This window comes from Zalophus californianus, chromosome 11, assembly GCF_009762305.2.
Source record: "Zalophus californianus isolate mZalCal1 chromosome 11, mZalCal1.pri.v2, whole genome shotgun sequence".
Lineage (NCBI taxonomy): Eukaryota > Metazoa > Chordata > Mammalia > Carnivora > Otariidae > Zalophus > Zalophus californianus.
In genome coordinates, this window is record NC_045605.1 from 67,358,873 (window position 1) to 67,373,392 (window position 14,520).

Here is a 14,520-nt window from a genome sequence, read left to right on the forward strand (position 1 = left end):
AGTAGCTGCTCTCCCATTCATAGACTGAGAGTTTTGAAAGTGAGTTCAAGTCCTAGGCTGTAAACACAGTCCCTGGTGTATAGAGAGAATACATGTGTGGTTATGTGGGCAAGTCGGCCCACCGCCCTGCTGTACAAAGTATGCCTCTGTCCGTGGAGTATGCATGTCACCTCTCATATATCTCAGATTTCTCCTCTGTGTTGACTTTTGTCCTGAGAGGCCATGTCTCAGAAGTTTGGAGTTGTGAAAGTAAATTCTTAGAAGTGCTTTAGAACACTGGGCTCCATTTCCAAACAGGTGCAGGGCATTTTCTGCAGAAGCAGTAGGATATGACCAAACCATTTGGGTGGTCAAGGGAAGCCAAGATAGTAGTTTGTTTAGGAAACTCAGCCATGACCAGATGGTCTGCTTTTAGAACTTCCTAGTTTATTTAGTGTTTTGGACCCGTTCCACCTCGGGAAATATGGCAGATTTCACATTGGTGACTTATTACCATGTTTTTATACCAGCTTGACTTACTTTCAACATGTTTTCACCTTAGAAAGTCTGGCACTTTCTGTTTCTACCAGAGCAGCTACTGAAGTAATCTTTTCCAGACCCATCTGACTTTCTCTGTAAACTCTTATGTAGTGGTGTGATAAACCCTAGGGTGCCCATACAGCGACACAGTGGGATTTGTTTAAGCACCTAGCAGTCCCTTTCTTCACATGCAAAACTTGGAGCACAGAGAGACTTTCTCTGTGCATTTCCTTTTGTTGGGTAGTGTTTCTACGGGGTAAAGTCCACAGCCTGTGGGACCTCGTGGCAGGGAGAAGATAGGAGGCTGTATGTAAGATAATGTAACTGACATTCATTGCTGGGCTCTTGTTTTTAAGGGAACGTGGCAACCTGTGCATGGCTCGTCCCACAAGGAGAGGACTTTTGAGTCACTGCGATGCCTAAGAATCAAGTAAGTCTGTTTCGTGCTGTCGAGTCGTACTTGAGGAGCTGGCTTCACGCTTTGGGAAGTGTAGGGGCACTTGCACTCTTTCTTTAAGCCCAAGTGAATGTGAGCCCGTTTGGAGAGACACTGGTGGGTGAAGGCCTCCCTTGCCCTCCTCAGAGACCACGGTCGGTCACACGGCGGTCCGTGCTGTCAGAGGAGGGAGGGAAGCAGGGGTTGAGACTGATGTGTGTCTGGGACCTACATCAGTGGTCTCAGGTGGGCAGGCTCTCTGTCCCTTGTCCCCTTAGTAAGAGCAGCAGCTCAGCTGTCCCGACTCCAGTCCCAGCCCCTATGGTATTTCCGTCTCCGGCTGGCCCAGATCCAGGCCAAGGTGAGAATCTGGCTGGGCAGCTTCTGGAGGAAGGGAATGCAGGGCACTGCACCGTGTGTCCAAGATTTGAAAATGTGATTCCAGCATCTCCCTCTGCTTTGGTCTCTTCTTCTGAGGAGAGCAGAGCTGTTCACCTCTGTCTGTAGATTCAGCAAGTCCATAGAGGCTTAGGGGCTGGGCGGCTGGGTATGGACAGTAATCAATAATGACTTGTTGGCATAATCGCCCTCAGGAACTGTTGTGGGAGCCCCTACCATTCTCCCCAGCTCCACTCTGTTCCCCTTCTCTGTCCTTTCTGGCAGACAGTCTGACCATCACTCCACTGGTAGCCTTCAGGGCCCCCTCCTGTTAGACCTCAGCCTCACTTTGTAGCCTCATTTTCTGCCTCTCTCATTAGCCCTGGCTTTAGTCCCACAACTCCTGGAACAGATGTCCACGCCGGGGACATGCCATTCCTTCTAGAAGCTTCCTTCCCTTCTCCAGACAGAGTTGACATCTCCTCCTCCTCTACCCTTCCATAGCCCTTTGTTAGGACGCCAGATACATGACTGGCTGAGTTAAGGTTTGTCACTTGTTTGTCTCACTCCTTAGCTGTGGGAGCCTTGAGGCGGACCCGTTGTCCAGCCTTCCTGTCTGAGCCAGGTAGCACCATGCTGGAGGCACAGTATTAGGCACGTGGCAGGGGGTTAGCAGCTGTTTGTTGACTGAGGGAGTTCAAACCCCAAGATTTCTTCAGGGCTTTGTGGCCCATGAAGCTCTATGGCAGTGTCTGCTGGGAACCCCACTCCCTGGGAGGGGCGGTCCTATCATCCTCACTTATTCTATAGACATGGAGACTGAGGTCTGGGCAGTCAGCTAACTTGCCCCCCAGCAGCAGCTCCTAAGGACCAGGACACATGTCTCCTATGGCCAGGCTAGTCTGGTTTCTGTAATATCAAATTTTATAATTAGAGAGAACCCAAGAGATTATTTCGTACGAACCCCTTATTACCAGATAGGGAAACTGAGGCCTGGCCTGAAGATATTTTCTCAAGGTTACCTGCCTAATTGGTGCCAAATGGAGAATTGGAATGGGGCCCTGGACTTCCAGTCTAGCATCCTTTCTCTCCTCCTCCTTCCTCTTCTGCCTCCCTTCTTTGTATAGACATCAGAGAACATTTTGGGACCATCATTCTATATTTATAGGAGGGTGAAGGACTTATAGAATGCCCTGAGTCAGAGGGAACATGGAGATGAATAGAACTGGCCCTGCCTCTAGGAGCTTCCCTGGAGGTGTGAGACCAGGGCAGGTTCTGGTGGAGGGGAGAATGGAGGAGGGGAGAGGAGGGGAGAGCATCAGTGCCTAACCCAGGGCTGAAGCAGGGTGGAAGTCCCTATGGAGGGGCAGCAGGCAATCAGGTCTCTCATTTAGAAGCTGCCCTGGTGGGCACTGAGGATCTTTGGGAGGTGAGATCCTGAATGGCAGGCTAGGGAGGGGTTGGCTGGACCTGGGGAGAAGCTACTGCAAGAATTTTGATTCTTAGTGTCTGGGCAAAGACGTCCTCATCAGCCTATCTGCTATGGCCTGAGAATCCTCTCTCTTTCCTGGAGAAACACAGAATATAGAATGAGTCCACAGAAGAGGGTCAGGCAATGGGCAATGAGTCCCATCATTGTCTGAAATGTATACGGGAAGGTATGTGTGTGCCGGCTCATCTCTGTTGTGCTCCTATGGAGTTTTGTTTTGTTTCTGATTGACCACAGTTCCAGCTGGTCTTTTCCTGTCTATCAATCATAAGGCTTTGCTGGGTGTTTCATTCACCCAGGCTTGATATAGGGCCAGGCAGGTCCTGGCTACTCTGTTTTCACTCTGCCCCTTCTTGCAACTTCTGGGGCTTCCAGATAGGAAGACAGGGACTGACCACAGGCTCCATCTCTATTAGCAGGTTGAAACATAACCTTTGCCCAAATTACAGGGAATGTGATGTTTGCCAAATATGTACCTTGGATTATTTTCCAAAGATAGGCAGGTTATAAACTTCTTGAGGGCAGGAAAAGCATGCAGTGTTATATCATTGTTGTTTATCCCTTAGGTTTACATTGCACTTTACATTTTATAAAGATCATTTCATCTTTATAATAAGCAGGCGGATTCCTTCCCATTTCACAGATGAGAAAATTAACTTAAATTTTTACCCTGCCCAGGGTAGTATAGCCGCCTAAGGGCTGAGCTGGGACACAGCCCAGGCCTCCTGTTTATAAATTTCATGATCCTTAGACTCTGCTAAGCTCCAGCCATATGTAAATCCTTGGAGGGCATAGGACTTCAGAGGAGCTCAATAAATATTTGTTGAATGTGTGAAATTTGGCTTTTTGGAGGGGCGGGGGGGAGGCACTCTTAACCATAAATGGATCCTCTTTGGCAGCAAAGGGAACACTACCCTGTGAAGTATTTGCATTTCTTGCTACGATAAGGAGCTGGTAAGTTCTCTTCTCACCTAGCCTCACCTCCGGGAACTGGGTCATGCACACTGAATAATTAATTCCTTGAATCTCTTACTCTGAGCATCCTTCTCCTGGTGCTGAGGTGATTGTTGGTCTTTGAAAGGTTCTGGGCAGAGGCAAATCCTATTGTTTGGTGTCAAAAACACTCAGATGACCCATCTAATTCCTCATGATGACTATTCTTGGCCTAATTAGGTCAGACTTCCAGTGAGTTAGTTCAGTCTGCCCCTTTTCCCCACCAACCTCCTTTAGACAAAGGAAGAGGGATCCTTGTGATTATCTTAGATATTCTGTAGGGACAGGAAGGCCCACCCCTCCCTTCTCATTGACCTTTGAACGCCTCAAGATTTTGCAGCGAGGGCTGGAGAAAGAACAATTAGACCTGTCAGCTTGGGAAGGAACACATGGGGTCAGGGAGACAGTTATCAAAACATCTTCCGGGCCTGCTCTTCCCCTAAGTGGCACTTGGGTCGTGTTTCTTAGAGTCTGCAGGGGATCCAGCTGGCCTCATGAGAATAACCTAACTAGGTCTTGAGGTCATCGGAATAGAGTGGAAAGAAGTGTGGGCTGAGGCCAAAGACCCACATTCTGGTATTGATTGTCCACAGCATAGCTGCAAGGCCTTGGGCCACTCACAGAACTTCACCTGCCCTCCGATTTCTCATTAAGGAAATAAGGGAGGTGTAGAGGGTTAGGTAGCATCTCAAGGAGCTTCCTAAAATTCTGTAACTTTTCAGTGCTCTGTCTGTCCTCATGATTCGCACTGCCTTCTCCAGGTCACCTCCTCCTCATGTAGCTGGAGCTTACTTCTCTAGGCACTTTTCTCCTGGCCCTTGTAACCTTGCCACCTCTCTCCCCTGCCCAACCCTGGGACATGCCAGAGTACAGATAAGAACTACCTCCTGCAGCCCTAGTCTCTTGCCAGGCAGCATGGGGGAAAGTCTAATGTTTTGCTAGAGAGTTGGGAACCTAGGGGGTGTAGGTGGTATTGGAGGGGAGTGAGGAAAATCTTTGAGTGAGAAGAAGCCAACCCAGATGACCAGGGGTTGTTGGTATAGCCAAGCTCTCAATGCCACATGTTTTCTGGAGTTGAGTTGTTGAGTCGTTTGACCAGAGAGAGTAGATATGTTATGAAGAATATGGCCCCAAGCCTCTCCTCTTTTTGCCTGGCCAGGCTCTGCCCTCAGGAGTGACCACTCTGGAGCAATAAAGGTCATAGGGTTGATAGAAGTCTGCTCAGTGGGAGCTAGGAGAGCTCTCAGACAAATAACTAACACACAAAGGGGAAGGTCTGAGAAAGGTGGGTTTGCCTCTAAGATCAATGATCATAAGGTGTCAAAGCTGGGAAGAATCTACAGATCATCTAATCCAATTCTTCGATTTTTATGGGTAAAGAAACTGAGGCCCAGAGACATGACTTAACAAGACCCATGAAGCAAGCGAGGGGTAGAACTGAGATGAAGGCCAGGTCTCCTGATTCCCAACCTCAGGAATCCAAAACATCCTCTGAAGTGGCTTTTCTCCCAGCACCATTTTGCCTCCTCACGTGGGTCCAGCAACCACACTTCCCATGTCTCTCTGACCCTGAGCATGATTGTCTCACGTGTTAGCAGGGCCCTCTGCTGCCACCTCATTGTTTATCAGGGCCTAATAAAACCCCCGGGTGCAACCACATGGAGAGGAGGGGGCTTCTTCTCATGCTGGGGCTGTTGGGCTTGCGCTTAGTGCCTTACCACGGCTGGGTCGGCATTCTTCTGTTTTATGGTGTGTTTTGGGGTGAAAGGTTAACCGAAGACAGGAAATGAAGGCTCTGATGGCCCAGCCTTGACAGGAGTGGCCTCTTTTGGGTCGGTCATTCAGATAAAAATCACCTTTGTTGCTAAGCAGGCCTGTTCTGAGAATCCCAAGCTAAAGATGTGGGTTGAGTGCAGCCTGCGCCGTCTCTTACCCCAAGAGAGGCCACTTTGGGTGGGAGGCTGGCCTCCTTATCACGGTGTTAATGGCACGTGAACCAGGGCAGGGAGCCATTCACTTTTTTTAAATAGCACTCCATTTGGCTGAGCTTTTCCTACTGAGCTCCAGTAAATGAGCGGGCACTAGGTGACACCTATGACCTTGTCAGTCCCTCACAGCAGCCCCCAGAGAGGTGACGTGATTCCTGATTATGTTGAGAAGAAAACTGAGGCAGATACAGGTCAATTAACTCACAGGGGTCAGGGCTCAGAGGCAGGGTGTCTGACTCCATTGTCTCTTCTCGCTCCATATTTCACATGGCCTCTCTCTCAGCACCGAGAAGGTTGGGCTGGGGCTAAGTGGGCCGGGCATTGATTGGGGCACCAAAATTTATTATGCGACTTCTGAGTGCCAGGTCCTGGGCTGGGTTGTGGGGACACAGGGGTGAGTAAGCCCTAATTCCTTTATTCCCAGGAGCTTGTGCCCTGGGGGGTGGCAGCAGGACGGAGGAGTGCAAAGTGAGAGCTACTGTTCTAAGCATTGTCATAAACACATCAAATGCCCCGGAAGCCCTGAAAAGAGAGCCTCACGCAGGGAACACTGCACTGAGCAGGTGCTGGGGGACTTGGGTTTTGAAGGACAAATAGGAGATTACCAGGCAGACAAAAAGGCAAGAAGGTTTCTGAGTAAAAGGTGTGGTGGTATGAAACGTCTTGATTCGGTACTTGTGAGTAAGGCAGAGTTATGTGCGTGTTTTCTTCTTAGCTGAGGGTGAAAGGAGTGGGGCCTTTAGTTGAGAGATAAACTAGGGGAGGGGGGAGGGGGTTTGACACCAGACTTGCTAATTATGTGAGCGTTGTTGAAAGAAACATCCGTAGGGACCAGCAAAGATTCTCCTGATATGAATTCTCCAGGCATCTGAAGTACCTTTCCCTGTAGAAACGTGTGTGGGGCTTGTTCTCAGATGGTGTGCGTCCATTTTCCGTGTCCTGTGTCTCACGCGCCGGTGAAGGTGTTTACTGATGGGGCGAAGACATCTGGGTGGGACCCACCACCCTGGCAGCTCATGTTCAAAATGTCTCTGATTCCTCTTGCCAAATAAGCTGATAACAAACACCCTTGTGAGTTCATGTGCAGACTGTCTCTCCAGGGACCGTTTTGCATTCCAGACAGGGCCACACAATCGTTCCGCAGGAGCTGGGCTGTGGGGTGAGAAGGCTACTTAAAAATAAAGACCAATGAAAAGATATAGCTGTTTCTAAGGATGATATTTACAAGGCACAAGGATCTAGGAAGTGGATGACTTGTCATGAGAGAGAGCCAGAATCTTCAAAAATATGAGCTCTGTAGAGTGGGAGAAGTCCTGGTGGAGAAAGAGAGCCCTTCAGGAGCCCTGGCCTCTCTCCTTGTGGATGAATTCTCCCTGAGATCTGCCCCAGGGAATCTGTTTGGGAAACACAGCTTTGAGTCTGACTTGTCCTTTGCTGGGGAGGAGGCGAGTGAATTTGGAGTCAAAGGCTTATCGGTCCCACATCACAGTCTCCTTTGTAGCCCCTGGGTTTTGCTTTATTTTTATGAAGAAAGAGAGAAGATCCTTTCAGACGGTTGCTGCTTATTTTGGTGAATGTGTTTTTCAGAACGTAAGCCCAAACACTAAGAGAGGAGTCCTGCATCTTCATTCAGCCAGCCCAGATTTCTTACATTGGGATGGTGGGCCACCGCCTCCCAAACCTCCACAGAAAATTCACCAGCGTGGTCCCACCCGTGGGCTTCTCCCCTGCACTGCTGTCTGTTGGGCTGTGGGTCAGTGAGGGGCACCCTGACCACTGAATGGGGAGTGGTCCTGGAGTGCTTATCCCAGCATCTCTGAGCTCACAGGAACACGGCCTTTGCATGTCACTGGGAGTGTGGGGCATCCGTGTCCTCAGAGCTGTGCTGCCCACCCACACAGGTCCATGTTGCCCTCAGCGCCAGCCTCATGGCTGCTACCGATGGCGCAGTCCAACCTGGCAAGACAATAATCTCCTCAGAGAGTAACTGAGTGTCTCTTAGGGACTGGTTCTGTCCTGTCTTATCAGAGAGGCCTTTCTGCATTTACTGTCTGGAAACTTCATTGGTTTTATACAGCTTTTGGGAGAATAGTTCCCAGGAGACCTCAGTTTCTCTGCACAGTGAGGAAATGGACAAAACTGTCTTTCTCTCTGTCTTCTGCTCAGATGCATGAACTGCCTCCTGATAACAGTGTATTTGACTTGGACAGAGAACCCCCTCGGTGGGTCCTGCTGAGTGGAGACATACTTTCGTAGAGCTTTCTCACTCTGTCTCTGGCCTATTCACCTCCCCCCACCTGAAGGTCCCATCTGAGAACTTTTCAGTGGTGTTCATTTGCCTGGCACATTGTTATCAGTGTCTGTGGGGAAGATAGGAACAAATGAATAGCCAGGAAGTAAATCCTGAGATGTTTGAGCAGAAGCAAAAAGGAAGTGAACAGGCCTCAGACTGAGTTGCCAGAGTGCTTTCCACAATCCAGCATGCACTCGAGGAAAATTCTCTCCGGTCCTTGGTGCACAGGGATTTACAGATCTCCCATCCCTAGACTGGGCCTAGAGGGAGGGCAGGATGATCTTTGAGCCACATCCAGAAGGTTCCCTACTCAAGATGCGAGTCTTGTTTTCAGGTCTTAAAACAAATACACAAACAAACCACAATAATAACAAGAAACCGCTGGCCATGCTGGGCCCAGGGAAGCAGAGCCTGTCCATTCTGCTGGCTACCCCCGCTTGCCCAGCCCGCTCCCACTTGGCTGACTATCCCACGCAAGAACCTCCTGCTGGGTGTCCCTGTTTCGTCATGCGGCTTCTCCACAGCACAGGGGACTTCATGTTTAAATCACAGAGCCCGGCTTCTCAAGCGTGTTGACATGCGGGTGGGGTTTGAACAACCCGTGGGTCTTTCTGACTCAGGCAGGGCTGACTTGCCCATGCAGGGGTGCGCACCTGCTCATAAAAGCTGAACGCAGTTTACAGGCCCCTGTATGGAGACCAGGGTGAGGAGTGTGGCCGGCCCGACTGCTGGCTGCGGGGACGGCCTCGTGGAAGGAATGGGCAGGCATCTCCCCTTCCTCTGCCCTGGGCACACCCACACCAAGGCCAGCCAGCTGCTGAGGTCCAGGGAGGTATTATTTACGTTGCTAATAACATTCATGACAGTATAAACAACAAAGCAGCTAATTACATACCGGGAAATTGATTCTGAGATGAAAGGTCTATAATTCAAATGAAAAATTTTGGAAGTCTTTTAAAAGCTATCTCTGAAGGTGGTACAACATCAGCTGTTCCATTTCTCCTGAAATAGATTTGTACTCGTAGATGTTCACTTACTCAATGAACATGTACTAGCTACCTCCCAGGAGTGGACACCACATTGACACTGAAATTACGAAGGTAAAAATGAATAAACGACTTGTTAATGGCTGAATTAGTCAAAAAGCGGCATGATATGAAAAGTCAAATTATTTGAATCTTTAACATTGAATGCCGATTGTGTATTCAGAACTAAGCTGAGTACTCTGGGAAATAGGGAAAAACACCAAAAAACAAAGACAGTGGCCTTTTCCTTAAGTTTGTATGTTAATCGTCCAGACAAGATTAATGCACAAAAAAATGTGTTGGGTTCAAGGCCAGATGAAGTGCCAGATAGTCTGGCCTATGCCCCAGAAACCCTGTGTTGTGACTGTTTACCCCCACCCCGCTTCCTGCACCCCTCCCAGGGGGCAATTTCTCAGAAAGGAGGACAGAGCTTCTTCACCTACAACGCAGGTTCTCTGTAAATGTAACGAGTGGAACCGGATGTGGTTAGTGACTCCCAGACCTGGCTTTGGGCCACGCATTCCCTGGGGAGCTAAAAGCATCTTCCCCCTTGGCCCTCCGGCTATATCAGTGCTGTTGGGGAGCGGGCCCAGGAAGCTGTATTTTTGGACCCTTCCCGGTGAATCTGCGGTGCAGCCGGGTTTGGTGGCCTCTGGCATGGACTCCAGGAGTGAAAAGAAAGCACAGGAAAGGAAGGTCAGTAAGGTGGTGGGGCAGCTTTGGTGCCCAAACACTCTAGCTCCTCCCTGAAGACCCAGCTCTGATGGCACAGCGTGGAGCTTTTCTGCAGGCTGCTGGTCACGCCATCGGTCACTCCATCCCGTCTGTGTGTCCGCACATCTTGGTATCATGGCAGCTGTTACCCATAATTATTATTTAAATTTGATCCCCCGAATAGACTGTGACGTTCCTTTAGGACGCAGCGCATAGTAAGCCTTCGTGCCATGGGGCCCGCCCTGCTCCAGAGGATGGGTACAGTTGGAGCAGGGGCCGGGCGTGGGGTGCTCCAGGGGCCCGCCTGTCGGACGCAGCCATGGGAGCACGAAAACCTCTGGGAATCAAGCCTAATAAGGAAATGGGAGTTGCATGGAGGACCTGGGGAGCCCATCAAGGGAGTGTGGACTTCCACAGAGGGGTGTAGGGAGCCCCGAGGGCTTTGGGAACAGTGTGAAGGCGGTGCTGGAAGGATGGGAAGTAGAGGCTAGGTAGGAGGCCCCTGCAGTCATTCTGGTAGTTGAGAGACAAAGGGCAGTCACCCCGCAAGCCACCACAGAGCCTGGATTTTGTAGCTGCTCTTGATTGGATTTTACCTGTAAGCGGTGGTTGTTGGGCATCTACCATCCCCAGAGGCACAGGGGCAGGCCGTGGGCTGTGCGCCGGAGAGCTCGCAGTGCAAGGAGGCAGGCAGCCCTGTGAGTGGATCAAGTGCAACAGAAAGTAGGAAGCCATCATTGGAACCTCCACAGAGTGTGATGTGGGAAAGGGGTTGAGGGGAAGTCCAGGTACGACTTCAAAGAACAACAGTGCCGTCTAGAAGACTGCCTAGCTGGGCATCCTTGTGTTTTATGCTCATGTAACCCAGTGGGGTCAGGACTATTATTATCCCCATTTTATGGATGGGGGAACTGAGGTTCAAAGAGGTTAGGTAAGTCATCCGGGCTCACGCACCTAGGCAGTGGTGGGTTACGTTTGTAACAAGTCTGCCTGACCCCAGGGTTCAAACTGGGACCCCTGGTACTCTGCTAGCTTCGATGTCCCAGCGCTAAAGCCCATTGGGTCTTCACCGAGTAAGCAGACGCTGCATGGGCGTGCTAGACAAAGTAGCAGGAGCCAAGGCACTGACGGAGCCGTGGAAGAGTCCAGTTTATCAGGAGCTTCAGTGGCTCAGTAAATCAAGAGTACAAGGGAAGGGGGAGCAGTTGGGGGCAGGCAAGGGGGGCATCAGGAAGGTGGTTTCTGTTTTGCTCTGCTAGGACATTCGAACTTGGCCCTGGAGATTTCGGGGGGGGCGGGGAGGCGCTGAAGGATTTGAAACAGGAACAGAACCTGACCAAGTGTGTGTTTTTGGTGTAAAGGTGTCTTTGGTGGCAGCTTGAGAAGTAGGCTGGTGGGTTGGAGGGAGCTGATCTGGAAGCAGGAAGGGCTTGCTTTATGAGGACATTTTGAGTGTTCAGGTGAGAGCAGAGAGGAAGGCAGGCGGTACTGGATGGGGCTGTTGGGGAGGCAGGACTGGGTGATGGACGCCTGGGAGGTGAGGGAAAGGGGCAGGGAAGGGGGGACTCTAATGGTTTGGTATGAAGGTCTGGATGTAGATGGTGCTGTTCACTGAGTTTGGGGGTGCAGGGGAGGGACAGGGGAGGTAAACTGACTACACCTGAGGTCTCTCTACAGGAGTCACCGCGGCTGGCTTATGGGCCCAGAGTGCAGCAGATCCCATGGAGGGGTAGCTTGATGGGTCATCAGGATGTAGATATTGATCAAACTCTAGGAGCGTCTAGGTCCTTGAGGGTGAGAGGAGAGTGAAGATCAGAACCTTGGGACACAGCAAAATCTCAGGGGCATTTAGAGAGATGAGTCTGTAGAGGCTGAAAATAGGAGCAACAGTGAGCAAGATAGGGTCCCAGGTGTGATGATGGGATTGGTGTGACAGCCTTGGGTGTGAGGCCTGGACCTGACTCTGTGTGTGAGTGGGAACCAGCCTGTGGTGGGTGCAGGGGGAGGTGGAGGTGAGGGAGGGGACGTTGCCACGCAACCTAGGCTGGGAAGCAGGGGGTGGGGGGGGTGGGGGGTGGACAGAGTGCAATTTTGTTTCCTCTGGTGATAGCGATAGAGACCTAACTATGATTGAGTTTGTGCACATTTTTGAGACTGACTTCATGTTGGTAAATTCACACAACAGCAACAACAACAAAAACGCAAAACTCTGGTCAGGCAATGAAAAAAAGTTTTTTTTTTTTTTGGCTTGACAAATGCGGTCAGTTGACACAACTCTTTAAAATCTGGGGGCTTTGGAAAACAGATTCCGTGAGACACTGCTGGGCTGTGAGCTTCTCAGGGCTGGTACCGCCCTGCGGTTGTCCCAGGCTCCTGGTTGAGGAGCTGTGGGCAGAGCGAGCAGGCATTGTTGAGAAATCCTTTTCATGTTCATTTTGCTAGGATTTCTGTCTCCTCCCCAGCATCTGTGTCTGTCCTCCAGACCAATTACTGGGGTCCGAGTCCCTGAGACCTAATTCATCACGTCAGGGGATGCAATGCCAACCAGATACAAAAGTTCATCTGGGGAGTGGCCTTAAGGACATGCTAGGCAAAGACTTGGTGGAAAATATGCTTTTAGCTCTCCCATCCCAACATAAGTTAGATTAAATGGAATGAGCTACCTTTTCTATTTGTGTGAAAATGCACCAGTTTCTGCCTTGCTTTGGTTTGGGCTGCTTTGACCTTGAGGTGGTGGGAGTCATCCCCCTGCAGGTGCTGGAATAACACTTAGCACATCCGTGAGCGTGAGCCATGAGGCACTTCATTTAAATTTCACAGAGACTTCGTTGTTTATGTTCAAGGGAGTGCTCAGTGGTCCAGAGTCCATGAAGTTACCACATCAGCTTTCAGGGGCCTCAGGAGCTGAGGGCTGTTGGGGGCGGGGGGTGGGGAGGAAGTCATTGCAACCAAGGAAATGACTAGCTTCTCTGTCCTGTTCTCCTGTTCTAGTCCATTCTCATTTAGGGAAGGGCGGTGGATTTGTTGGGCGCGGGGCAGGGGCGGGGACTTAAATGGAGAGGTGGGCAGGCTTACTCTGAGGGTCTAGCAACTTTTCCAGGATATTGAGGTCCTAATGGAAAGTCAGCTTTATAAAATGGCAGAACTGGTTGTTTTGGAAGTTGACCCCCACAACAATGGTGGTAGCGAGAGATCCCTCTCACGTGGTCACTCCCCTGTGACCAGCAGTGTTACTGGGAGAGAAAGCTTTCTGACACAAGCCCAATTCGACATGCCTACCACACTGTGGTTTAACTCCACACTTCCTGCCTAGTAGAAAAACCCTCGGTTCTCGGTGACGTCCCGCACTTGAAGTTCATGTCTCACGTATGCGAAGTCCAAATATTCCTGGTCGCAGACGGCTTTCCCGCAGGTGGGCACCCAGGGAATCTGGCTCCTCCCTTCTTGAGGCTGGCTGGGCTGTCTTCCTCCTGTGGTTTCCAAGGCTGCTGTGCTCTGGCAGAAGTGGAAGAGCATGGAGGGCCCCCAGGGGAGGTTCTTAAAGGGCATTCCCAGAAGTTGTGTACATCACTTCTGCTCACAGCCCATTACCTAGAACTGGTCATGGGGGCTCACGGCTGCAGGGAAGGGCCCCAGAGAAGGGAGCAATGCGTCTAGTGATCAGCTAGCCTGTCTCTGCCATATCTACCGAAGCCTGAAAAGTGAGATCTCAGCTGAGTTTTTGTCGGCAGGTTAGCCACTGATGGTGCATTGGTCTGATGGTGCATCAAGATTTCATTATCCAGATCATAGCATTTTGGAGTTTGATGGATGAAGAGGAGTCCTTGGGCAAGACCAGAGATCACGTCTCTGCTGTGGTGTGCAGGGCAGGACTTCTATACCTTTTGGCTCCATCCACTTTGTGTCGGAGCACTATGGGTATAGTGGTTAAGGATGTGGGTTCTGAACTCTGGCTATGGGGCTTCACCTTACAGCTTTACCACTTCTGGCCATGTGACCTCAGGCCATTGGCTAACGCTCCTAATTCTCTGAAAAATGGGGATAACAATAGTGTCTAACAATGCCTGGCTTTGTGACAATGATTAACTTCTTTAATACATATGAAGCTTTTAACACATTGCCCAAACCTTCGTAGATGCTCATTTAGTGTCAACAATTCTTATGTTCCCAAGGGTTGACTATGCACTCATTCGTTTAGCACATACCATATACAGACTATGCATTCATTCGTTTAGCACATACCATATACAGAGGAACTGGGAGTAGGGAAGTAAAAATTTCACAGAGGAACTTGCTATAATCGAGGCAAGTACAGGATGCCCTGGGAGGGATCCGACCCATTTGGGGCTAGGGAGCTAGAGTGTCTGGAGGAGAGGGGCCTTGAAGTTAGTTAACTAGGAATTAGTAGGGTGAGGATTTGCTCACATGCCCTGCTTGAGCATACCAAGTAGGCTGTGTGATGTATCGGACTTAATGTTTTTTGAAATGGGGAAGCTTCTCTGTCTTACAACAGGATTCTTCAAAAGGATCCTTACCCAGTGTCCCTGAAACTGATGCTAGCCAATGAAAAATAGGCCTGGCCCTGACTTTGAGGGACGGGAGTCTCATCTAATGACACGGCCATTGTTTCCATTCATTCGAGCATGATGGCATGCCCAATCCATCTGAGCTGATCTGGGTCTGTC

The 14,520-nt window shown here is 50.2% G+C and overlaps 1 protein-coding gene across 10 annotated transcripts in view; it reads left to right on the plus strand.

Moving 5' to 3' along the window:
* Positions 1 to 14,520, plus strand: part of LOC113913852 (F-actin-monooxygenase MICAL2) — a 216,264-nt gene that overhangs the window by 24,519 nt on the left and 177,225 nt on the right. For all 10 annotated transcript variants that reach the window (XR_003517277.2, XM_027578196.2, XM_027578197.2 and 7 more), the window contains exon 2: positions 876 to 949. The gene's annotated coding sequence lies outside the window, so the exon portion shown is untranslated. The remainder of the gene's footprint in view (positions 1 to 875; positions 950 to 14,520) is intronic.